At 37.7% G+C, this 25,641-nt stretch overlaps 1 protein-coding gene across 12 annotated transcripts in view; it reads left to right on the forward strand.

The window, feature by feature from the left end:
* The window catches only part of SOX5 (SRY-box transcription factor 5), a 1,012,222-nt gene that overhangs the window by 152,389 nt on the left and 834,192 nt on the right, over nucleotides 1-25,641 (forward strand). For 8 of the 12 annotated variants that reach the window (XM_045873750.3, XM_054507151.2, XM_054507147.2 and 5 more), the window contains one exon: nucleotides 312-393. The exons of the other annotated variants lie outside the window; for them this stretch is intronic. The gene's annotated coding sequence lies outside the window, so the exon portion shown is untranslated. The remainder of the gene's footprint in view (nucleotides 1-311; nucleotides 394-25,641) is intronic. 12 annotated transcript variants of the gene reach the window in all.

A 25,641-nucleotide genomic window follows, 5' to 3' on the forward strand; every position in this document is an offset into this window, starting at 1 on the left:
GATCATGACCTGAGCCGAAGGCAGACGCTTAACGACTGAGCCACCCAGGCGCCCGCCTTCACTTTTCTATGCGTTCTTCTGGAATTTGGTGCATTGATTAAAAAAACAAACCAAAGAACCTGATCTCTATTATCTTTCTTTTGTATTTTCTTTCTTTCTGCTGATGTCTAGGTGCAATTCATGGGTTCTATAGTAGTAAATGCTCAGTTTATTACAATCCACTGGTATTTCCCCAACAGCTAAAATTTGAGAGTTGACCTCTTTACAAAGTGAATCTGCCTCTAAATGACTTAGCTCTAATTCTCTTCTAGGCTTTTTAATCAGTCTGCAGTGTAAAGACATACTTCAAGAGGATCCTTAGAAGTCTTGGACAAACTTACCCTTATGTGGCAGGTATGTCTCTGTCTACACACTAAGTATGCAAGACATGTAACTTTCTTTATTCTTCTATAGCTAAATCTAAATTACGGTTTGATCTTCCATTTAACCATGTGGAAGCAATCTGAGGTTGCATCTAAGTTCTAGGTAAGGTTGTGAGATACCAAGCTTTTGAGGATGACATACCTGTTCTTTGGCTGCCATTTCTTCATTAGCCACAGATTTCTTCCTATCCCTTGTCAGTACTTGTGGGCAACTGCTGAGGCATACCTTGATCTTCCTTTGAGGATCTTCTGCTCTCATTCTTCAAGCTTTTCCAGGTACGTCCTGGGCATATCAGGGCATGCTGTCACTCCTGCTGAACCAGAAGAAACTCTCTGTGGTGGGATGAAATTCTTCGCTCTCTCATGCCACTCTGAAGCACATGATACCTGTGTTGCTCTTGTATCATGCTACTGTATGAGATCCTTTGCAAGCCTGGTCAGGTCCATCTTCCTGGACATATTGCTTGGCCATCTCTAAGGTCCAGGCTATATCCAAGAAAGAAGATCCTTTCCCTCCTACCATTATCTCTCACCCACATATTTGGGGTTTCTCTCTGTAACAGTACTTTGAACAAGCACAACTTAGGAAATCAATCAAAACATAATTTGTTTTACTTGTTGTTCTTTTAAAATGAATTGGGAAAGGGTGGTGGGAGTTCCCTTGCCTTTGGAAAAAAAAATAGGTCTCAGGCAGGCTCCATCCCTAATAGGACTACTCTTAGATTAAAAAAAAAAAAAAGAATTCTTTTTGGCACTTTAGATTCCAAACATAGTCTTCATTCAGAAATTAGAATGTCTAATCTCAGACCATAATCATAGCTTGAAAGTTAATTTAATATCCATCATCCCTTCTCCCCCATCTGGGGCCCATTTTTGGGTTGGGCCAAAAATTGCACTGGGAGAGGGTGTGGGTTTTTTTTCTCTTTTTATCTGTCACCTCCTCTCCCACTTGCTATCTATTGCTAAACCTTAAGTGGTTGGAGCATGGGAAAGAAGAAGAAATAAATGGCTTAAGAATGTTTCTTACTTGAAATGGTCCTGTGTTAAGCTGGCTCCATGCATTCTGGGCCTGGCGATGGTTAAAACTGATGCTCAAAAAAAAAAAAAAAACAACAAAAAAAAACCACTGACACTCATTTGGCTCCCTTCTGGACCCATCTGGCTCAACTCCCCTGAGTTGAGTAGGGCTTCTTCTCTAGCTATTCACTTTCCAATGGAGCTTCTGGTTTTCATAGTCCATTCTACATGCACTCTCATCTACGGTATCAGTGATACTTCCAGATGGTCATCTTGGGCTTCAGCTCTCTCATACGTGGCCCACATCTGCTTCATGAAAACATGAATCTTATGAACCTCTATGGGCAGGAAGGGTGCAGGTACTTCTCAGATTCCAGAGCTGCTCCTAGCCTGACCCTCTTGTCCTCCAGATTTCCAAGGTGAGAATCAGTCTGCAGTCCATTGGGTTTCCCAAACTCTAGGGGACACATTCAGGCTGTCTAACTTGTTCCTTTGAAGCCTCTGTAAATACTTGGAGAGAAAAGTGGTACCTTCCAGCTTTCTTGCTTGGGGGGAGGTGGGATTTACCATAGAGTAGCAGCTCAATCCAAGAATCTCTTCGTAAAGCTTCTCCTAATTTCTATTGTTTTGATCCTTTACATTATCTTGTTGGTTTTAGGGCCATCTGAGCAGTCTTGTGATTTTCTTTTAAAATCTGGATTTTGATCTGGCAAAAAAGCCCTTTACTTTGGAATTTCATACCTGTTCAATGGAGGTAACTCAGCTGAATCTTCCAATCTAATGACTGGTCATTCCAACCCTACTAGGATGAGTTGAGGTGGTGGGGGGTGAGGTAAAGATGCAGTCACTCCATCCCAAATTGCACCTGGATCCACTAATGTCTGTATATGTCTTGACCACCTTATTTTTCACCCAGAGGGATCTAAATCTACTCTAAGGTTAGTTAATACATAGGAGAGTCTCTTCTAGGTCTCTTTTGTATGCATGGGAGTCATTACAATTTCCCAGAGGGTCTTAGGCTTTTGAAACTCAAAAACCAGTAATTTAATTGACACTTCCCCTGCTCTGCCAATGATTTTCTAATGCTGTGAGTTCAGAGTATAGCAATTTGGCTGCCTGAATGGAGAGAGAAGCAAGATTCAAGGATATGAAATAAAATACTTTAAATATTATATCTTAAATGATAAAAAAATATTGCTTACCCTCTTTTGAGTACCTCTAATGTGGTTTTTAATCTTTATAATGGCACTACATCCTTTACATTAAATATTTGATATTTGAGGAAACCAGACGTATTAGTCTGCTAGGGCTGCCATAACAAAGTACCACAGAGGGGGTGGCTTAAACAACAGAAATTTATTGTGTCGTGATTCTGGAGGGTCAAAGTCTGAAATCAAGGTGTTGGCAGGGGTAGTTCTTTCTGAGGGCTGTGAGGGAAGAATCTATTCCCTCTCCTTGGCTTGTAGATGGTATCTTCTCCCTGTCTTTTCACATCATCTTTATTCTATGAATGTCTATCTCTATGTCCAAATTTGCTTTTTTTCTTTTTATAAGGACACCAGTCATATTGGATTAGGGCCCATACTAATGACCTTATCTTAACTAATTATAGAAATGACCTTATTTTCAAATGTCACCTTCTGACATACTGGGAGTTAGGACTTCAACATATGAATTTGGGAGGGGGGGTTGCACAATTCAACCCATAACACCAGGGTTCAAAGAAGCTCAATGACCTCAATTTCACACAGACCTTGAAATGCTAGTGCAGGGACTCCATAACTGTGTGACTCTAAAGCTTGTGTTCTTCCTGCTGTACTACACTTCATCTCAGATGAATCTTGCATGCAGCCTTGTGCAATGAGAATACTGTCTTTCCTTAAAACAAGCAAACCAGCCTGGTTGAGGCATGGATCTATCCTGGAAAAAAGCCCATACTTAGCTATAAGGTCTCTCATCACACGAACTCAGAATAATGCCTTACACAAAGGAGAAACAGGAACATGTTTGTGGAGAGGTCCAATATAAGGACATTATACCATAGGCTAGAAACTGAATGCATACCTGAATGAGGGTTTAGGTTCTACCAGGATTCAAATGGTTCTGGAGCTGCTAAAATGGCCTCAATTCCAATTTGGTGATATTTTTCCTATGGCCTCTGGTTTGCATTTCCGGTGCTTTTAACCTGTATCCATATCTAAATGTGCCGTGTGTCTGTGGGCTGCTTCACGTAGAGCATATTTAAACAATGTGTAATAAGACAACATATTTAAATCATACAAGAGAAAAAGGGTAGAATGTGTGCTCTAAAGTCCCTGTAGGCATTTACTGGATCATGGTAATGATAGCTTTCCTAAAAAAGAATAAAATATGTTCAACTTCAATGAAGATTATATTTAGGGGGACTATTAGATTGTTTGGGATATTTTCCTTTTAAAAACAATTCTTTAGTGCATCCTAGGTGGGAGATAGGAATTATAACAGTGATTCAGAAACATGGCTTCATGCATATGAACATAATTGGAGTCTTGTAGTATTCATCACTGTTTTATTCCAGATGGCAAAGAAATTATTATCCCTTTCAGTTAGTGCTTGAAATATCTACCTACAGAAATAAGTCCATTATAGGATTTTTCTTGCCAAAACTCTAATAGATGCTCACTTACTGAGAAATATGTGTACTGAGAAATATTTAAGAAAAATACACTTTAATGAAGCTGCACTAATGATATTTATTTAGCTAGTTGTGTACAGGGATCTAAATATGATTTCAAGTAAAGTAGACTATTGGCCGTATAAATAAGCTGGGCACAGGTGTGCAGAGTTTTAAGAGAATTATATAGCAGATCTAATGGAAATTAGAGTAAGCCTCAAATAAATGTTTTATTATAAATTAGATTTCCTATTATAAAGCAAATAGAGCCACATAACAAAAACATTTTAAAATAAGGGTAAAAAATCGCTAACATATCAATAACCAAAAGCAACAAAAATTACCTTTTGGCATACTTGCTTCTCTTCCTTTTTCATTCATTTGTTCAACTAGGGATTAGTAAGTACTTACTTAATGCAGACACTGGGGAAAGATGGCTAGGATAAGATCTCTGCCCTGAATAAGCTTTTAAATTATCAGGGAAAATACACAATGAATGAGTCCTTATAACAGGTGGTAAGTGCAGTACTGGAGGCAAGTTAGCCAATGAGCTTGCTATCAACTCTATTTTCAGGTCTGGGAAGGCTTTAACAGGTAAGCTGAGATAGAAGAAATGAGTAGAAATCTGTTAGCTGGAAAAGAGAAGAAAATGTATTTTAGTTAGAGGAAAGAGCATCTGCTAAGGTACGGGAGGATTGAAATAACATTACGAGGAACTGTAAATAATGCAGCATGTCTGGAACAACAGAGAATGAGGTTGGAGAAGTAGGTGGAGGTGGTATCATGGAGGGATTTGTGCCAATTAGACTATTGGCAAGAAAGTTTTTCAAGTAGTGAAGGAATGTGTTTAGAATTTCATTTTAGAAAAATTAATCTTCAGCAATATGATTGGATGGATGGCTTAGAAATTACTAACCTTAGGAACTGAGGGTTTGGTAAGGAGCCAGATATACTTAATTTAAGCTGAAATAAAGCTTAAATTAAAAACTCTGGGCTTGCATGGGCCTCCAGCATAGGTAGGGACTCTAAAATGTGTTCTCATGGTCATATGTTTTTATAAAATTTTATTAAAAATATGTTTTTAACTTCAATTAGTTATGAATATTTTCCCTTTCTGTATTACTACTCTACCCTGTGTTATGCTTTTCTTAACATTCTCTTAACATTGGGGGGCATTGGTGATGCAGATTTTGTATTCACAATTTTTACCTTATTTTTTCTTTTTCAAATTGGATAAGCTTAGGCCTTGCTTTGTTGAACCAGTCCCAAGATGTGAAATGGCAGGTTCTTAATCCAGGACAGTAGCTGCAGAAATGAAGAAGGAAAGGATATGGAAGACAAAGGGCGAGGAATTATTGACTGTTGGTATGAAGGAAAGAGTGGTACCAAGCTTTCTCGCTTCTAAAACTTGGTGATTGGTAGGGGCAGGTGACTATCATAAGTAACAGTCTGTTGAACATCTTTATGTGTGTGTATATTTTCATATTTTTGGATTTACAAAAAGTGTATTTACCTGTATCAGGGTGTTTTAATGTATTTTGCTATTACCAAACTGCTTTCCAGGTAGATTGTGCCATTTAACACTGCTACAGTGAATGTAGAAATGGGTTTTGTTGTTTATGCCCCCCTAGCACTGGGTATTATAATTTTAATGTTTTTAAACTGAATTATTGGGTAAAATTAGTACCTCCTTTCTATTTTATTCTAAGGTGAGATAAATGCCATCCATTATTATTAGCTCTGCATAACAATCTATTTTCAGGAGATAGTTATTATGGCCTTTTCCCTGGTAATGATTTAGGAAGCCTTAGGAGGTAGCTGTAAATCTTTTATGTGAATAGTTATGTTGTGCACTCTAAATGCATACATACATACATACATTATAAAAGCTAGAAATAAGTAGGGCTAAAACAGTTTTGTAGATCAAGTTGTTTTAGACTAGGTATTGGCAAACTTTTTCTGATAAATACCAGATAGTACATATCTTAGGTGGTGTAGGCTAGGAGGCAAAATTGAGGATATTATGTAAGTACATTAAGAGAGAAAAAAAATTTCCACAAAATTTATTGACATAGTTCAAAGCATAATAATACTAATTGAGGAAATTTTTTATAATAGTAGTCTAATGAGAAAAAAATGAATAATTTTTTTGGGTGGGAGACATTTCATAATTGTAGTTCAAAGTTAATGTTTTCAGTTCTCAGATTGATTATAAATGTTCATTCATTAAATCATTCTTATTTCACTGGTGGTGAGCTAGATTTGGACTACAGACCATATTGTGTTGACCTCTGTTTTAGACAGTGACATTTATAAGGCATTTTTCCATTAGGTTTTGTTAAAATATTTTGTATGGTAATATGTTTCAGTTCTATTACATACTTTATTTGAGCTTATGGCAAATCTACAACTTGCAAAACACTCATCAAAATGTGTGTGTCCATGTGTGTGTTAAATGTATAGGGTGTGGGTGGTTTTATTCTGCATTATCAATAGAAATTGGGATATTTCTGGGGTAGTAACGCTATGACAATGAAGCATTTTGTCAATTTAGGTTACCAGAGAAGTGAAACAGGAAGCTAGATTTGACAGGTCCAAATTTGATCTGTTGGTATATGTATTGGAATGAGTTTGAATATTCCCTGTTGACTTTGATTTGACTATAATTGGTCTTGTTCATTAATGACTGCTTCTGCTAACTTTTGGGGGTTTCTGCTTTGGTTTTCGCTTTGCCGTTCCTCAGCAACTTTCCAAGATGTTTTCATTCTTTTCCGACCCTCCTTCACAAACTTGATGTCTTGAAATACTTTTTTTATAATTTACATTTCATTTGCTAATGGTTTTTGTGGCAAGGCTACCCAGTTCCTCTGGTTTCAAGAAAGAAAAGGAGGAAGGAAGAAAAAAAATGAAATGGAAAGATATGAAAATAAGCAGGTCATTTAACCTACTTCAGAGATTGGGCCATTTAATCTCCAAAGTTTCAGCTGGAATTTGATTCCTAAATCTAAGACCAATTTTTTCTTTAAACTCTTAATGAATGGTTTGGGGATTCTTTTAAAACTTGGGTAATTTTAGCTATTTTTATGAGTATCCTGAATTACGGACTGGATTTCTTAGGAACTGACAATTGGGTTGGAAGTTTAATCTTTTTAGTCAATATGAGTACAAAGAATTGGTAATTTTCTAATGCATAATTGAAGATAATTCAAATGAATGAACTCAGTATGAAAACACTGTTTTTAAAAATATGATGTGGATGGAACTAGAAGGTATTACGCTCAGTGAAATAAGTCAGAGAAAGACAAATACCATGTGATTTCACTCACATTTGGAATTTAAGAAACAAAATAGATAAACACAGCCGAAGGGAAGGAAAGATAAAATAAGATAAAAACAGAGAGGGAGACAAACCGTAAGAGACTCTTAACTATAGGGAACAAACTGAGGGTTGCTGGAGGGGAGGGATGGGGTAACTGGGTGATGGACATTAAGGAGGGCACTGGATGTAGTGAGCACTGGGTGTTATATGCAAATGATGAATCACTAAATTCTACCCCTGAAACTAATAGTACACTATATGTTAACTAAGTTGAATTTAAATTAAAAAAAATACAGAAAATTTTTCTCATATTACTAGTACATAAAATATTTTGATTTAATATTTTGTTTAATGGAGAAATATGCTGTATCTATTTATACAACAAAGTAAGCTGTATGTATTTTTTAGAGATAATGTGTTATAAGATTGCAATTTTTATGTTTCTGGGAGTAAGCACAGGAGAAAATTCCATCAAAATTAAATTTCAGAATTATTTCCTTCTCTTATTTATTTTTATAGGCCCTTTCGAAAGCAAGGTTCCAAATATATCTTCCACAGTCTTCCTGCCAGTGGCTAACTCAGCGTGCTCTTCTCAACTATTATCTTGTTTTTTAACTGCTGAACTATGTGGCCATTTAAAAAATTTATTTAATTCCACATTTTGTTTCTGCTTTAGATGCAGAAGGTCTTTGTTTTTTTATAGAAAATTGGTATTAACAGTTTTATAATTCCAAGAACAAAATTTGCTCTAAACACCATTTTTTAAGAATTTTCACTGAGTTGTCCAATTATTGTTAATTACCAATTGGACTTACTGTGTCTTAAAATAAAATTCCTTTAATATTTATAATCACAATTATTGACAAATATCTGATGTTTGTTATTTAAAAAACATTTGTTCAGCCAGAAGAGGAGCAAATTATTTCATCAGAGGCAAAATAGAGCTTCAGAGCCCTTCATTCCCGAGTTCTACCCCAGGTTTGGGGAAAAGCTGTAGGTGATGTGTTCACATGATGACATATTTTGTAAAATTTGCAAAGTAGCTATTTTTAAAAAAATTATTATGTTCAGTTAGCCACTGTATAGTACATCCTTAGTTTTTGATGTAGTGTTCAGTGATTCATTAGTTACTTATAACACCCAGTGCTCATCACAACACATGCCCTCCTTAATACTCATCACTCTGTTATCCCCTCTCCCCAACCCCCTCCCCTCTGAAACCCTCAGTTTGTTCCTTGGGGTCCATAGTCTCTCACGGTTCGTCTCCTTCTCTGATTTCTCCCTCTTCAGATTTCCCTCCCTTCCCCTATGGTCCTCCGTGCTATTGCTTATGTTCCACATATGAGTGAAACCATATGATAATTGACTTTCTCTGCTTGACTTATTTCACTTAGCATAATCCCCTCCAGTTCCATCCATGTTGATGTAAATGGTGGGTATTCATCCTTTCTGATGGCTGAATAATATTTCATTGTATATATGTACCATATCTTCTTTATCCATTCATCTGTTGAAGGACATCTCGGTTCCTTCCTCAGTTTGGCTATTGTGGACATTGCCGCTATGAACATTGGGGTGCATGTGCCCCTTCTTTTCACTACATCTGTATCTTTGGGGTAAATACCTAGTAGTGCAATTGCTGGGTCATAGGGTAGCTCTATTTTTTTTTTTTTAAGATTTTATTTATTTATTTGACAGAGAGAGACACAGCGAGAGAGGGAACATAAGCAGGGGGAGTGGGAGAGGGAGGAGCAGACTCCCTGCTGAGCAGGGAGCCCGATGCGGGGCTCGATCCCAGGACTCTGGGATCATGACCTGAGCCGAAGGCAGATGCTTAACAACTGAGCCACCCAGGTGCCCCAGGGTAGCTCTATTTTTAACATCTTGAGGAACCTCCATACTGTTTTCCAGAGTGGCTGCACCAGTTTGCATTCCCACCAGCAGTGTAAGAGGGTTCCGCTTTCTCCACATCCTCGCCAACATTTGTTGTTTCCTGTCTTGTTAATTTTAGCCATTCTGACTGGTGTGAGGTGGTATCTCGTTGTGGTTTTGATTTGTATTTCCCTGATGGCTAGTGATGTTGAGCGTTTTTTCATGGGTCTGTTGACCATTTGTATGTCTCCTTTGGGGGAGTGTCTGTTCATGTCTTCTGTCCATTTTTTGACGGAGTTATTTGTTTTTTGGGTGTTGAGTTTGAGAAGTTCTTTATAGATCTTGGATACCAGCCTTTATTGCAATCATTTATGACCAGCACCTCCACTTTAACCTCCCTCCATTCCTTTTCTGTTTTGTGGTGAAATTAGATAGGCCATGGCTTTGTTTTGGTGTGGAGTAGGGTTCACCGAAGGAGGAATCGAAGTGGGGATACAGTTATTTTAAATTGAGTGGGATATACTTATGTTGTTTATAAATACTTCTGTGTATAGTGATGCTATTATGATGTTCCACTTTGCCAATTCACTAGACATTTGACACACTGAGGCCACATTGGAGCATAGGAGCCAGAGGCCACAGAGTCCTATGGACACATCCTACAGCACTGACAAATGATGCATGGGAATGGAAGGGTGAGACGAGGTTTGAAACATACAGAGCCAGAAGCTACTCTGTGGGAAAGCTTTCTTGTGAGTAGATGTACAATATTATAAACAGAGGATATGGTTTGTATCAATCCCAGTCCCAGTAGAAGTTCTCTCCTGTTAGGAATTTAATGACTAATGCAGTTTATGCTGTTATTACCGCATCATATATTTTTTTCATTTTTGATGGGTATTACAGAAATAGAATTTCTCAACTATCTGTGTTTTTAGGACACAAACTCATAGTGGTGGTACAGGCAGCAAGTACCGCTGTGTGTGTGCAATTGCATGTTTTCTGAATCCCAGTTATGAAAACAAATTTTGATTAAACATACTAGATAAAAGAATGAATTTTCTTTCTGTTTTCTCTACAGAAAATGATATTTATGAAGAGGCAGTGTATGCAGCCAACAACTGTAGGGGGAGAAAAAGCTTTAGAGAGGTCTGGTCAGGGAGCTAATTAATATGACTATTATGTTTTTTTTTTCTAGATTTTGTGATTTTTTTATATTTCTCAGCATGTTAAAGTAGTAGTTTTTAGGGATTTTTGCATTGTGAATAAATATTTACTTTCATGTTAAACTAATCATCTTAATTTATATTCTCTTCCTAAAACTGCATAAGCTTTGTGGCCCCACAAAACCTGGATCCACATAATAAATGCTTATTAAATATTTAGATACCATGAAGACATATACTAGACAGCCTACTATCTACTTGTCACTCATTTTGTGTTTGGAGTTGAATGCATCTCCATAGTAACGGTTTGTTATTTTTGTTCAATGATGACCGGCACTTTATATGGACATTAAGTAATATCAGTAAGCTGTAGCTAAGAAGAATTTCTACCTTCTCAAGATCTTGAAGTCATTCATTCTACAAAGCATTTTCTTATGGGTGAAAAACTGTTAAAAGTCCTTCATTTAACCAAGAATTTTGATGTATGGAAATAATATGTTACTTTATCTTTTCCTCCAACCATTTTTTTTCTGGCTTAACTTTTTGTTTGTGTGTTTTAAAAAAAGTAGAGAGGGAAGGAGGGAGGGAGGGAGGGAGAGAGAAAGAGAAGAAGGAAGAGAGGAAGAAAAAGCTTCAGAAGTCAGAAGACTTTGTGATCAGATTGGGTTACAACACAATGGTAGGAGAGTCTCAGAACAGGTGCTTCAAATTCCCCAAAGTGGCCAGGACACAGTCAGTGGTACTCCTAGGAAAGTAACAAAGGGCTACTGAGCCTCTCTCCATAGAAGTTTTTCCAAATAATAATTTCAAACAAAATTTTTTTTTTTTTAGATTATTTATTTATTTATTTGCGAGAGAGAGAATGAGAGACAGAGCACGAGAGGAAAGAGAGTCAGAGGGAGAAGCAGACTCCCTGCCGAGCAGGGAGCCCGATGCGGGACTCGATCCCGGGACTCCAGGATCGTGACCTGAGCCGAAGGCAGTCGCTTAACCAACTGAGCCACTCAGACGCCCCCCCCTTTTTAAATTTTATTTTATTTATTTGAAAGAGAGAGAATGAGAGAGCATGAGAGGGGGGAGGGTCAGAGGGAGAAGCAGACTCCCCACCGAGCAGGGAGCCCGATGCGGGACTCGATCCCGGGACTCCAGGATCATGACCTGAGCCGAAGGCAGTCGCTTAACCAACTGAGCCACCCAGGCGCCCAATTTCAAACAAAAATTTATATAACTAGTGCGTTTGTTTTAAACAATTCCTGGTTACAGGCAGTATTTACAATGTTTCAGGGAATTAAGCTCAACGTGTTCCTTTGGTAAATACACTGTACAGTTTAACATTTTAACTCTCAACACTAAAACACTCTGTCCTAAGCATCTCTGTGCTCACCCATCTTCCAGTTGTGCCTGGAGATTTAGGCATAGTCTACACACATATAGACAACCCCTTTTTAAAGCACCCACTTTGGGCATACAAATGGATAGGAGTTCGTAAAGATGTCTGCAGGGGTGACTGTGCCCACAGGGTTCACCTGGTTACGTCTATGTGTGTTGATGGATGACTTAAAATGTGTTAGCGGGGAAGAAGCCTCCGTGTGGGTGCATGAGCCAGTGGGGGCTGCTGCTGTGCTGGCTCCAACAGGGTTAACCAGCCTTGCCAGCATGAACAATGGAAACCGGGCAGCTCTAAATGAAATGAGCTGAATATTTCATTCGGCCACTCAGCTGCCTGCTCCAATTGCCTCCTTTACTAAAATAAGAGCTTAATCTAAAGTGACAACAACATCAGTTTCTATGTGCTCCAGTCACACTGAACATGACTTCCTTAACATAAACACTATTTACATGGACCGTCTGGATGTAGCAGGGAATCAGGAGCGTGCCCAGCTAAGACACAGGGTACAATGAAGGACGAGAAGCAGGCAGCTGAGAATTAACATCAGCAAATGAAAGCCTGACCCTCAGAGGGCATGTCCCTGATACGTTTTAAAATGAGAGAGCATTGCACCAGTAACCTTAGCCTTTGTAAAGACTATGCCATTTAAAATAAAATAGCACCTTTTCAGTTTAGACACTTAACCAGATGCATTATGTCTGACCCATTTTCCAACTTGTGTGACACGAGAGGGTGGATCCCTAGCTGCAATTATTAGAATCTTTCAAACAATTGCAACCAATAACCTCCCTCCCCAGACTCCTTCTCATAGCAGCCTGTACTTCTTCGCGATAAAGAGGGCATTTCGTTCGGTGAGTTCAGGCCAGACAGAGACGTCAGGGGAGTGGGAGAGAAGATGTGACCCTTGAACTGAAGGCTTTGATGTCAGTGTTAGCAGTACGCAGGAAATCCCTATTTGTTTCAGCTTGAGACTTCTGGAAGATTAGAAGCAAGAGTGTGACAAGGCACTGGCCTGTCAGGGCCCACAAAATAACACAACTTGTTTCCAGCACCCCAGAATAGATGATGAGGGAGATTGCAATCCTGAAAATGCATTATTGATGGTTTCTTTCCACAAGGAGGATGCTATAGTATTAGTTATTTTTGTCATGCTAGCCAATGTTAAGGGTCACAAAATGTAGAAATGTATAACTTAATCCTCTTAAAATTATTGACAGTTAATGGAAGTTATGGTTTCTCCCCCCAGCTTCATAGATAAGGAAAGTAGAGCACAGAGAACTTACACATACATCTGAGGTCACACAGTGAATCAGAGACCAATAGGGAAAGAATCCCTTTTTTTTTTTTTTGCCAGTTATTTCTACTTCCTTCAAGTTATCATTAATACTCTTGTTTCTAAAATGGCTCTTCTCTTAAAATCTCCCCGGATTGAGCCCTGTAGAGGCTGATACCAGACACTGACTTGTGGCTTCCAGGTTCCAAAGACCTGAGGCTACTGACAAAATGGCAGCCCCCCCTCCCTTTTTTTTAAAGTACAGTTCTGTGTTATCTGTTCGCATCCTTCAGGCTCTGTGCCTGAGTGAATGCCCATGCAGTCCCCACCCCTGTGGTGGTCATTTTAGATAAAGCTCTTATTCACTGAAGAAGAAAGGGACTGACTGGCTTTAGAAGAATGCTCATTAATCAACAGGCATTTATGGAGAATCTTTGAGATCATCAAGCATTATGTTGGTGGGGGAGAAAATTATCTCTGGCCTCATGAAGCCCACCATCTAGAGAAAACGTTCATCGTAATTTAAAAAGAAGGTTTAGATTTCTGTAGAAAGCCAATAAGAATATCACCATTGTGAAAAAATAAAAATGCTATTTTTATTGTTGCTCTTCTCCTCTTTTTTCATCTTCATTTTTAACTTAAGGGAAATGCAAGAGGACACCTTTTTGTTCACCACTTATTGAATATTGATCGACTCTTTCAGGTGCTATTCTAGATGTGACCCCAAAGGAATTATACATATTTTCTCACAACCTGATGGAGATACTGACATTTGTACTAATATCAATTTGTGATATTTGGTGAGTGCCATAATAGATAGGTACCAAATGCTTGAGAGCAGAGGAGAGATAGGAGTGACCATCCCCGCCCCGTGGGATCTCTTTAAATGACAAGGATCTTGACATCTATGCCCAATAGTAGCCAGCTCTTCAGCTCGGTTTGGACAATCAACAAATATCAGCTGGGATTGAAAATGCCAGTGGGAGCAGGGTCCCTGCCTCCAATTGAGCTTGGGAGGCAACGCCTACATGGATTATTGAAATCAATAGAATCTGCTTAAGGCAAGTGGGAAGCGGAGCCTGTGTCTTGGCTTGTCTCAGCTGCAATAAGGTTCTTGATGACCTTCTCTTTTTCCTTCTCAGGTGAGGATAGGCTTGCCTTCTCTTGAGATGTCTCTCCTGCTTTGTTGCCTCTTAGTAGGAAGGGGCATGATTAGCCTGAGAGAGAAAGGCAGGTTTTTCTTGTTACAAGTGATATAACCCACAGCCCACTTTGAAGAATTTCAGGGTATTAATGAAATAAAACTCAGGTACTCAGGTAGTGAAATAGACTCAGGTACTCTACTATCTCTTCTATTTTCTTTCAATCACCTTTTCTCTAATTAATAGTGGTCAGAGTCTCAGTCCTGCAATACTATTATTGTGTATCATTAACTAAGCCACTCATAGTTTTTATGTTTTCCCAGAGCAGGATGTTTTAAGAATATTTTGTCCATTTTTATCTTCAGATAGCTAGCTGCATATAAACCAGTCACTATAAAATTAATCATAAAATCCCTTTCTTTCCTCCTTTGCTATTTTCATTTTAAACTTTTAGGGAACGATATATTCTATTTGTTGTATATGGTCTTTTTTCCCTTTGGAGATGGAGGCAAAATTTCATCTCATGATAAAATAGAAGATTGTTTTGTGTCATAATTTTTTAAAGTATGGAAGAATTTTGTCATTTTTATATATAATTTCCACACTGAATGCAAGTTTTCCTGAAGAGAACTATGTTTAAAGCATAATCCAGAGACAAGATTGTATATCTCGCAAGTTTCTGCTTAATGACTTAATGTTTTTAGGTTTTACACATGTAATCACTAGCACAGGAATTTAACTTTTTACATCTCATCATTCAGACATCTAGTTACTGGGGAGGTGGGGGCAAGACATAGCTTCAGTACAGGTGACGCTCAAGCTATTCATCCTCCAAGCCCTTACAAAACCCTTCCTTGTAATATCAGGCTGTCATTCTGTTATCTTGGACCCTGATTGGCCTATAAATGTGTCCCATCGGCAAGACCACAACCCAAAAAGTCAGCTTCGCAATTTTGCAGCAGCTGTTGCTGCAGAAGGTAAATGCCGTGCAGATATTGATGAGCTTGCTAATTTGTTTAGTAGACAGAATTTAGAATGGGGAACAGGATTTGTCTGCTAGCTGTCATCATCCATCAGCCCCAGGCTGCCCCAGGCAGTGGGTTTGCTTTTTGCCAGCTTCTAATTTTGCTTTATTTTTCCTTAACTTCAATCTACTTTATTCATTTATTATAATTGGGAGAGTGGTGGTTGAGATAGGAAAAAAAATACTCATGTCCCACACTTGAGATTGAAGGCTCTCATATGCTGCGGTTCTCTGATATCAGCAGATTCAGACTGGACCTGTTGGTCTGTTGATTGATGTAGTGAGTGAATGAAGATTGTGTTCTCATGTGGGGATCCTAAAGCACAGTGTGACTGGAAGACTTGCCAAAGCAACCCTCAGCCTTATGTATTTCTCCGTTTCCACCAAGATCAGAATTTATATTATTATATTTGTTCCTTGGGGGTTCTCATTCAATTTATTAAACTTTTTTTGAGTGCTCACTAGGTTTTGGTTATTCTTATAGATGGCCAGAAATATATTGGATGAACAAGGCAGAAAAAGCCCCTGCTCTGCAAGTGCTTAGACTCTAGGGGTAAAGATGGAAATAAGAGAATAAATACACAATACTTCAAGATAGTGATAAACCAAATGAATGAAGGAAATGAAGTAGAGTAAAGAATAAAGTTGGAAGTACTATTTTAGATAAAGAGGCCAGGGAAGGTTCTCTGAGGAGAGGACACCTGAGTCCTGAGTGATGACAAGTCCTGAAAAGATCTATGGGGAGGCTTTAGGGAGAAGAAACAGCAAAGGTAAAGACCCAGAAGAGACGCTGAGCTTGTTAGGATTCACGAACAGCAAGAAAGCCTGTGTAGCTAATGCAGGTGGTGGGCCGTGGGGGTGGGAAGGAGCATTAGGCAAATGACATTTAGGAAGGAAGGAGGGTCAGGCCCCTCGGATTTTATTCTGTGTGTGATGGGGAGCTGGTTATAAGTGAGGGAGTGACTAGGTCAGATGCACATTTTTAAGAGCTTACTCTGGCTACTGTGTGGAGAGTAGTTGATAGGGAGCAAAAGTGGAGAGAGAGATCAGTGGGAGACCATTGTAGTAGTCCAGTGAGAGGTGATTCTGGCTGGTCCTAGTGGCAGTAGTGGGGTTGGTATATATTTCATATATTTTGAATAGCTCTACCTGATGGTTTGGATGTGTATGTGTGTGTGTGTGTGTGTGTGTGTGTGTGTGTGTGTGTGTGTGTGAAAAGGAGAACAATCAAATGTGACTTTTAGATGTTTTGATTTCAGGTATTGAATGGTCAGAATGGCTATGATTAACTCATACATATTGGGGAAGGATATAGGATGGAGTAAGTTGTTTTTAAAGACCCGTTGTTGGTGAAATTTGAAATAGCATGTAGAAGAAAAGAAGTGTCAGAAGACTCAAGATGAGTAAATGTTACCCTGGATTTAAAATGAGAGAAAAGATTATATTTTTATGTTTATATTTATTTTTTATATTCATTTATATTTTAAGGATTTTAGTAAAATCCTAAATTGTGTTTTTTTGTAGATCATTTCTGAACACTTAGAAACAAAACGGTGTTCACAAGAAGCTGGTATGGGTTTTCTAACATCTAATCATGCAAAATTAACTTTATTCTTTTTAATAATGTTATTCTAAGATACCATCATTTATAAGCTGTACTTTTATAATATATCATACAACTTTGAGAAATTAGAAAGAAAATTGTTTTGGTGCACAGTATAGTAACATGGATTAATAGCTGAATAACCATGCCTAAAAGATATAGATTAAGATAATGGTTATATATATTAATATAATGGTTATTAGTCTAAAGAGAGGTCTGTTGTCAGGTGCTATACATTCTACTCATTGGCTTATCCTCTTTAATATTTTTATTAAGAACTTTGATGAAGGAAGACTACTTCCTTACACCATACACAAAAATAAACTCAAAATGGATTAAAGACCTAAATATGAGACCTAAGGCCATAAAATAACTAGAAGAAAACATAAGCAGTAATCTCTTTGACATCATCAGCCTTAGCAACATTTTTCTAGATATGTCCCCTCAGGCAAAGGAAATAAAAGCAAAAATAAACTATTGGGACTACACCAAAATAAAAAAACTTTTATACAGCAAAGGAAACCATCAACAAAACAAAAAGGCAACATATTAAATGGGAGAAGATATTTGTAAATGATACATCCAAAAAGGGGGTTAATATCCAAAATATTTAAAGAATTTATACAACTCAACACCAAAAACCCAAGTAATATGATTAAAAAATGGGCAGAGAACCTGAACAGACCTTTTTCCAAAGAAGGCATATAAATGTCTAACAGTCTTGTTAGAAAAGATACTCAACACCCCTAATCATCAGGGAAATGCAAAGCAAAACCACATTGAGATAATACCTTATACCTGCCAGAATGGCTAGTGTCAGAAAGACAAGAAATAACAAGTGTTGGCAAGGATGTGGAGAAAAAGGAACCTTGTGCCCTTTTGGTGGGAATGTAAATTGGTGCAGCCACTGTGGAAAACAGCATAGAGTTTCCTTAAAAAATTAAAAATAGAAATACCATGCAGTCCAGTAATTTCATTACTAAGTATTTACCCAAAGAAAATGAAAACATTAATTCCAAAAGATATATGCACCCCTATATTTATTGCAGCATTATTTACAATAACCAAGATACAGAAGCAACCTAAATGTCCATTGATAGATGAATGGATAAAGAAGATATGGTATGTATATATATATATATGTATACACACACACATATATGATAGAATATTACTCATCCATAAAAAATGATAGCTTGCCATTTGTGACATGGATGAACCTAGAAGGTATTATGCTAAGTGAATTAAGTCAAAGAAAGATGAATGTTATATGGTTTCATTTATGTGCAAAATGAAAAAAAAAACAAAACAAAACCCAAAGCAGAAACAGACCCATAAGTACAGAGAACAAACTGATGGTTGGCAGAGGGGAGAAGATTGAGGGGAAGGGCAAAATGGATGTAGGGGAGAAGGAGGTACAGGCTTCCAGTTATGGAATGAATAAGTTATGGGGATAAAAGGTACAGCATGGGGAATATAGTCAATGGTATTATAATAGCAGTTTATGGTGACAGATGGTAGCCATACAGGTGGTGAGCATAGCATAATGCAGAGACTTGCCAACCTGAAACTAATATCAAGTATACTTTAATAAAACATACATATTTTAAATATATATGTATATTACCTTAAATTATTATATGTTAAATTATGATAAATAGTATTAATATGTTAAATGTATATTTATATTTACATATCTATAAATATACCTATAGTATCAAAAGAAAAGACTAAGTCCTAAGACTATGACCTTGACCTCTAGGGTCAAGAACAAAGCAGTTTAGGTTGGGTGTTAAGACTAACCATTGGATTTAGTTGGAGACCATTTATAGACTCTAATTTGAAATGGGGAGCATATTCGGCACAAAGATAATTAAGACATTCTCAAAAAACTCTAAACCTACCAATTAATTTAGGCTATTAGGGCAGGTTAGCATAACAATGAGACCCCAAGAGTCTTGGCTTGTAATGGATATAATAGAAAGAATGGATATCCCTTGGTAGCGTCCACCCAATTGTTTCTTTAGACTTGACGTAATATGATAATATGATATGCTAAGGCTTGTCTATTCATTAAAAAACAGAAAAGAACTTTGATGAAGGAAGAAAGTAAGTAAGGGGACTAACACTTTGATTACCTTTTTTGGCAAGGACATGTTTGCCACTTTAACCCATTTTATCTCATTTGGTACTTAGAAAGTCAGTGAGGGTTCTAGAGGGGAGGGGGGTGGGAGGATGGGTTAGCCTGGTGGTGGGTATTGAGGAGGGCACATTCTGCATGGAGCACTGGGTGTTATGCACAAACAATGAATCATGGAACACTACATCTAAAACTAATGATGTAATGTATGGGGATTAACATAACATAATAAAATAAAAAAAAAATTAAAGACAAAAGTCAGTGATAGGCACAATGTTGGCCCAAACTTGACAAGATGAAATTTAGTGGTGTAAAAGTAATTCTACATATAACTTTAAAATAAATTGGTTAATTGCAGGTAGTGGGTATTTGAGTTTGATAGTCCATTTTCAAGATACTCTTGCTGATTTTATGTTCAGTATAAGCCAACAGTAAGACATATCTGCTCAAACCAGAGGTAGTGTCACCTTTAACAGCATTAATAGAAGAAATATAGTATCTGTAACCAATGAGATAGTATACTAGTCAGCTCATACATCACTTATGGGTAAGATAATTTGAAGGACATTGATGATTTAATGTCTAAAGCTGGTGAATTAGAGGGGTAGATACTCTGGAAACTAATAACTCATATAAAGAGGAGTTGTTTAGCTTGAAAAAGGGAAACTTAGGAAGGATTTCAAAATAATCCTTAAAAATATCATAAAGGATTGGCCTTTCACTTGGGGCCACAGATAATGAAAGAAACAGATAAAAAAACAAAACAAAACAGATGATGGACTTAAATGATTTGAGGAGAATTTAATAAAGGAGTAGTTATAAGGATATAGACAGGGTTTTAAAATACCAAGACAATGGTAAAATACCACTTTGCACTCATTAAAATGGCCACAATAAAAAAGACAATAAGTATTGGTGAGGATGTGGAGGAACTGGAACCATCATACATTGCAGACAGGAGTATAAAATGGGCAGCTGCTTGGAAGAGTCTGTCTCTCAGACTCTCAGAAGCTTAAACCTTGTGAGCCATATGACTCAGCAACTCCATTCTCAAGTTCATCTTGTTGAACACATATGTCCATATGAAAACCTGTATACAATGCTCAGAGCAGAATTAATCATAATAGCCAAAAAGTGGAAAAAAACCAAATATCCATCAATTAATGAATGGATAAATAAAATGTGGCATATCTATACAATGGGATATTATTCAGAAATAAAAAGAAATGAACTGATACATACTTCAACATGGATGAATCTTGAAAACATTTGCTAAGTGAAAGGAGCCAGTCACAAGAGAACACATACTGTATGACTCCATTGATATGAGATGCCCACATAGCCAAATCTATAAAAACAGGAAGTAGATTTTGTGCCTGCCTTAGGGCTGAGGGGTTGAGAGATTGGAGAATGACTCTTCATAGGTATGGAGTTTCTTTTTAGAGGGATGAAAATATGCTGAAGTTGGTTGTGGTAATTGTTGCACAACTTGATGAATATATTAAAAACCATTGGATTGTGCACTTTAAATGGGTGAATTGTATGGGATGTGAGTTATATCTCAATAAAGCCGTTATTGAAAGGAACTGACAAGGGTTGGTACAGTGCTCTGGGGATGATAATAATAGTAGAGAGTGGTCACCGCCTCTAGGCCTGAAGGGACAAGGAGAGAGGACACTGTATGGAGAGGCCCACCTGTCTGGGGAGATACCACCAGATTCTGAAAGTCACTTGCAAGGAGGGAGCTGCCGAAATGCATATCCTGACCTTACTCTTCTCTTATTCATTGATCTCCTGCTGATGCCTCCCATTTTCAAAACCCAACCAGAAGCCTGGGAACAAGGGACTCTCTTGATATGTTACAGAAATCAGTAACCCAGGGCACAGAGCTGGGTGAAAGGTGGAACTTGTTTGTGGGTGTGAAACACAAGTGATTATGCGTAGCTCTAGAACTGAGACCAGTAGAGGAAAGTTAAAATGGGATGTTTTGCCTCAAAATGAAGTGCATTTTGATCTCTTGGAAATAGTGTTGTATTGAATCTGAGATGATGATAGAGAAATTACATAATAGAGGATTGCAGTTTTAAGTGAAGGCTGAATTAATTACCTCTGGAATTCCCCTTGCAACTCTAAGTTTCTGTCTTTAACCACTGACATATTGGCATCGACTGTATTATCATTTGGCTAGCTGTGGTTGTAGAAGTTCAAGATTTGGGCTTTGGCTAATAGAACATGGAATAGGTACATTTTGATGATAGTGAGAAAGCAAAGGGAATATTATAAGTATGGGGTGTTCACCTTGAGTTCAACTTCACTGACAAATAAATTGAATTCTAATGTGGTCAGAGACAAGTCTGAGAGAAATGGCAGAGGAAAAAGAAAGAAGCTTGTTGTCAAAGAAGATGTAGGATTTGAAGAAATAAAATTTACCTCCTTAACAATTTTACTGATTATGTATATTAGCCCTACTTTCCTTTTTAGTTTAAAATGACAGTAAAAATATGGCACTTGAATAGTCTAAGAAAATTATAGTCGGCCTTCCTGAACGTGAAAGATGTCACAGAAGTGTGTGTATCTTCTCTCTTGTATGTTTCACTAGGTTTCCTTCTGGATTTATAGAGGGAGTGCTAGATCTGCCATGGAACCCATATCTGACGCTGGGCTGGCCAAGAGGCATGCTTTATGCTACTCCTCACTCCTTTTGCCTAAATAGGATCTATCAGGATGGGATATGGGATGAAAGAGATATGAGAAGAGAGAGTGGACAGTCCTTGAGAGATTGTGTAAATGGAGCTGCTACATGTAGCAACCCCACAGTTTGCAGGCTACTTATGTTGAGGAATTTAGAGAAGTTATTTGATGAGTTTTACGGTTTTCTAAAATTGGTACTTTTACTTTGTGCCATGTTTTATATCTACTACATTAAATATATAGCAGTATAATCATTTACATGGTCCGGTGCCAAAATCCAGAAACGAAGATGCTCATTTGCAACTGTGGACAATATGCAAATAAACCACTGATTATGTCCTGCCAACTGAAGCGGTTGCAGGATTTGGAAGGAATACTCAAGACTGTGGAAGTATATTTTCTGTTTCTTTTAATCTATTTCTGGACACCCAGATATATATCATAAATATTTGATTAGATTTCTTGGATTTTTAGAAATTAATTATTTTCCTCTCAATATTTTGTACAGTAAATTTTACTCTTTACTAAAGGCCAATAGTTTTAGATTACTCTTTATTTCTATAAGTGTTATTTTAATTTTTGTTAACTAGCCACTGAAATTATCAATTCATTGTAGTGGATGGCATTTCACTGGAAGAGGGCATTTATTTTGGTGGAGGACATTTCGTATAGGATTATTGTTCAGACAGACATTTCCCAGTTATGTGACAAGTACCTAGGAGTACAACTTTCTCAGTTCCTTTCAATTCCCCATACTTATGTATGTTTTATTCTTCACTATTGTTTTTGGTTTCACAACGAAGTAGAAAGACATATCTCTGTAAGTTTTTTTTTTTCATGAGACATTTGGCTTCAGTATAACAAATATTTATGAATAACATAGGGTTAATATTAGAATTAAATTATTTAATACATATAAGATAACACACTGGGTCTGGTATGTAGAATTATAAAAGTTATATATAAAGCCTAGCACTAAGTAGTAGAGCTTAGTAAAAGATAGCTATGATATTGATGATGATGTTGGTGGTGATGACAATAATGACTATAAGGTAAAATGCAATTATCAAAGTCATTTTTACATAATGATTTAAAGGGAAAGTCACATACATTAGTAAAACTAAAACACTTAATCTTTTCAATTTATTTTAAAAATTTTCCATAAATCTTAAAGCTGAAACATAAAACTTAAAATGTGCTCAGCATGAGGTCTCATTAACAGACCCTCAGAAGCATGAGCATATAAGTTTCCTTGACATTACTAGAAAAATGTGAGGCATACACATCCAGAGATGGTGCTAAATATTTGTTCTTCTGGATTATCTGAATTCCAGTCATATTAAGTCAGACCACCAAACTTAGACTATTGCTTTAGCATTCATTGTGTGCGTTGACAGCATGAATTTAACGGCCTATGATTTATCAATATATGATGGGCTTTAAGAAATTGTCTCTATTAAAACCAAATGGCTGTGTAAGGATTTCTGTACTTTTTAAAAGACCACTATTTTAGACACTGCAAATTCTGTCCTGTCTTTTAAATAGTCATTTGAAAACAACTGCTTATAGTGTTCGGAGCTAGGGAAATTTTTGTTTGGAGAGTATGAATTTCTGTTACATTGTAACTTCTCTCCTGAACTCCACACACACATTTCCTAATGGCTCCTTGGCAACTCCACGTGGCACATGTAAATGAGCCCCGGATGTGCCCTTCACACCTGCTTCCCTGAAGTCTTCCCCTATTCAGTTCAAGGGAAATCCATTCTTCCTATTGCTCAGACCCCAAACCTTTCATCATCCTTGACTCCTCTCTTTCACTTATCCTCCACCTAATCCCTCAACAAAACTCTGTCAGCATGACCTTCAAAATATTCCCAGGATCTGACAACCTTTCCTCGTCTCCACTATTTCCAGTGTGGTCCAAGCCACCATCATTTCTGCTTATGGCTGTAGGCTTCTAACTGGACTCCTGTGTTTGTTCCCCTTCAGTCAATTTTCATATGGCAGCCAGGGTGACCCTTTCAAGTGTAAATCAGATCAGTCATATTATGTCCTCTGCTGCAGTGTCTGCAGCGACTTCCTTCCTCAGGGGAGTCCTTAGCTGTGACCCTCAAGGAGCAGAGTGAGCCCCTACCAGGCTCCTCGCTGAGTTCGCCTTCTGCTCCTCCCCCTCTCATTGGTCTTTCTCTGACATGCTGGTCTTTCTCTGACACCATCCCTCTTAGAGCCTTTGCACTCCTACACGGTACCCTCTGCCTGAAGTGCTCTTGCACATTACCGAATGAGTCATTCCAGCACTTTCTTCAGGTCTTGACTCAAGTGGCACCTTCTCGGTGAGGCCCTTCCTTCTCTTCTAAAATTTTATCTAGCACTTCCCTAAACACTTTGTATCGTCCCTTACTTTACTTTTTCTCCTTAGCCCTTCTCTAACTAACATAGCATGTTTCATTTGTCTTGTTTATGTTTTATCTCCCTGAGTAGAATATTAGCTGCACGAGGGCAAGGAGCTTGGTCTGTTTTGTTTACTGCTCTATCTCTAGAGCCCAAGTTAATTCCTAGCAAACGGAGACATTCAACAGATAGATGTTGAATAAATGAATAATTTAAGGTTGATTTTTTTTTTTTAAGATTTTATTTATTTATTTGACAGAGAGAGACACAGCGAGAGAGGGAACACAAGCAGGGGGAGTGGGAGAGGGAGAAGCAGGCTTCTCGCGGAGCAGGGAGCCTGACGCGGGGCTCGATCCCAGGACCCTGAGATCATGACCTGAGCCGAAGACAGACGCTCAACGACTGAGCCACCCAGGCGCCCCAATTTAAGGTTGATTTTGACTGCTGTTCTGTATTTTTGGTTACAGAAAGATAATGCACATTATTTTCTTCTTGAATTCCATGTAGGCAGCTTTGGGTTAAAGTCAAATTCTACTAAATTATTTTTTCATTCCTACTCTCCCTGAAGTATTTGTTTAATTAACCACAAGTATTTGAATTTATTTATCCAACTTTTATTGAACACCAAACTGTGTGCAGGTCACTGCTTGAGGCTCTTAAGAGACATGATCCACCTTTTTAAGGACATATCCAATTTAGTTCGTGAGGCACAACTAGCAAATAATCCATACAATAGGGCTATTTTCAAATATAGGAGAAGGCTGTTTAAGAAGGATTCATAGAATACGTGATCTGAGATTTTTCAGAAAAATATGTTCTCATCCCATCCACTGGTTGTAAGTTGGGGTACATGACTTGATTTTTTTTTTTTTTTTAAAGATTTTCCAAGTGAGTTCATTAATCCACACAATCCATCCATTAAGAACCATTGATTTATTTTTTTAATTTATTTTATTTTATTTTATTTTTTGGACTTAATTTTTATTTATTTATTTATTTTTTTTAAATTTTATTTTATTCTTATGTTAATCCCCATACATTACATCATTAGTTTTAGATGAAGTGTTCCATGATTCATTGTTTGTGCACAACACCCAGTGCTCCATGCAGAATGTGCCCTCCTCAATACCCACCACCAGGCCAACCCATCCTCCCACCCCCCTCCCCTCTAGAACCCTCAGTTTGTTTTTCAGAGTCTATCGTCTCTCATGGTTCGTCTACCCCTCCAATTTCCCCCGCTTCATTCTTCCCCTCCCGCTACCTTCTTCTTCTTCTTCTTCTTCTTTTTTTTTTTAACATATATTGCATTATTTGTTTCAGAGGTACAGATCTGAGATTCAACAGTCTTGTACAATTCACAGCGCTTACCAGAGCACACACCCTCCCCAGTGTCCATCACCCAGTCACCCCATCCCTCCCACCCCACCCCCCACTCCAACAACACTCAGTTTGTTTCCTGCGATTAAGAATTCCTCATATCAGTGAGATCATATGATACATGTCTTTCTCTGTTTGACTTATTTCACTCAACATAATAC

This window comes from Mirounga angustirostris, unplaced genomic scaffold, assembly GCF_029215605.1.
Source record: "Mirounga angustirostris isolate CCGP_5_RB_7025 unplaced genomic scaffold, mMirAng1.0.hap1 SCAF_5, whole genome shotgun sequence".
Classification (NCBI taxonomy): domain Eukaryota; kingdom Metazoa; phylum Chordata; class Mammalia; order Carnivora; family Phocidae; genus Mirounga; species Mirounga angustirostris.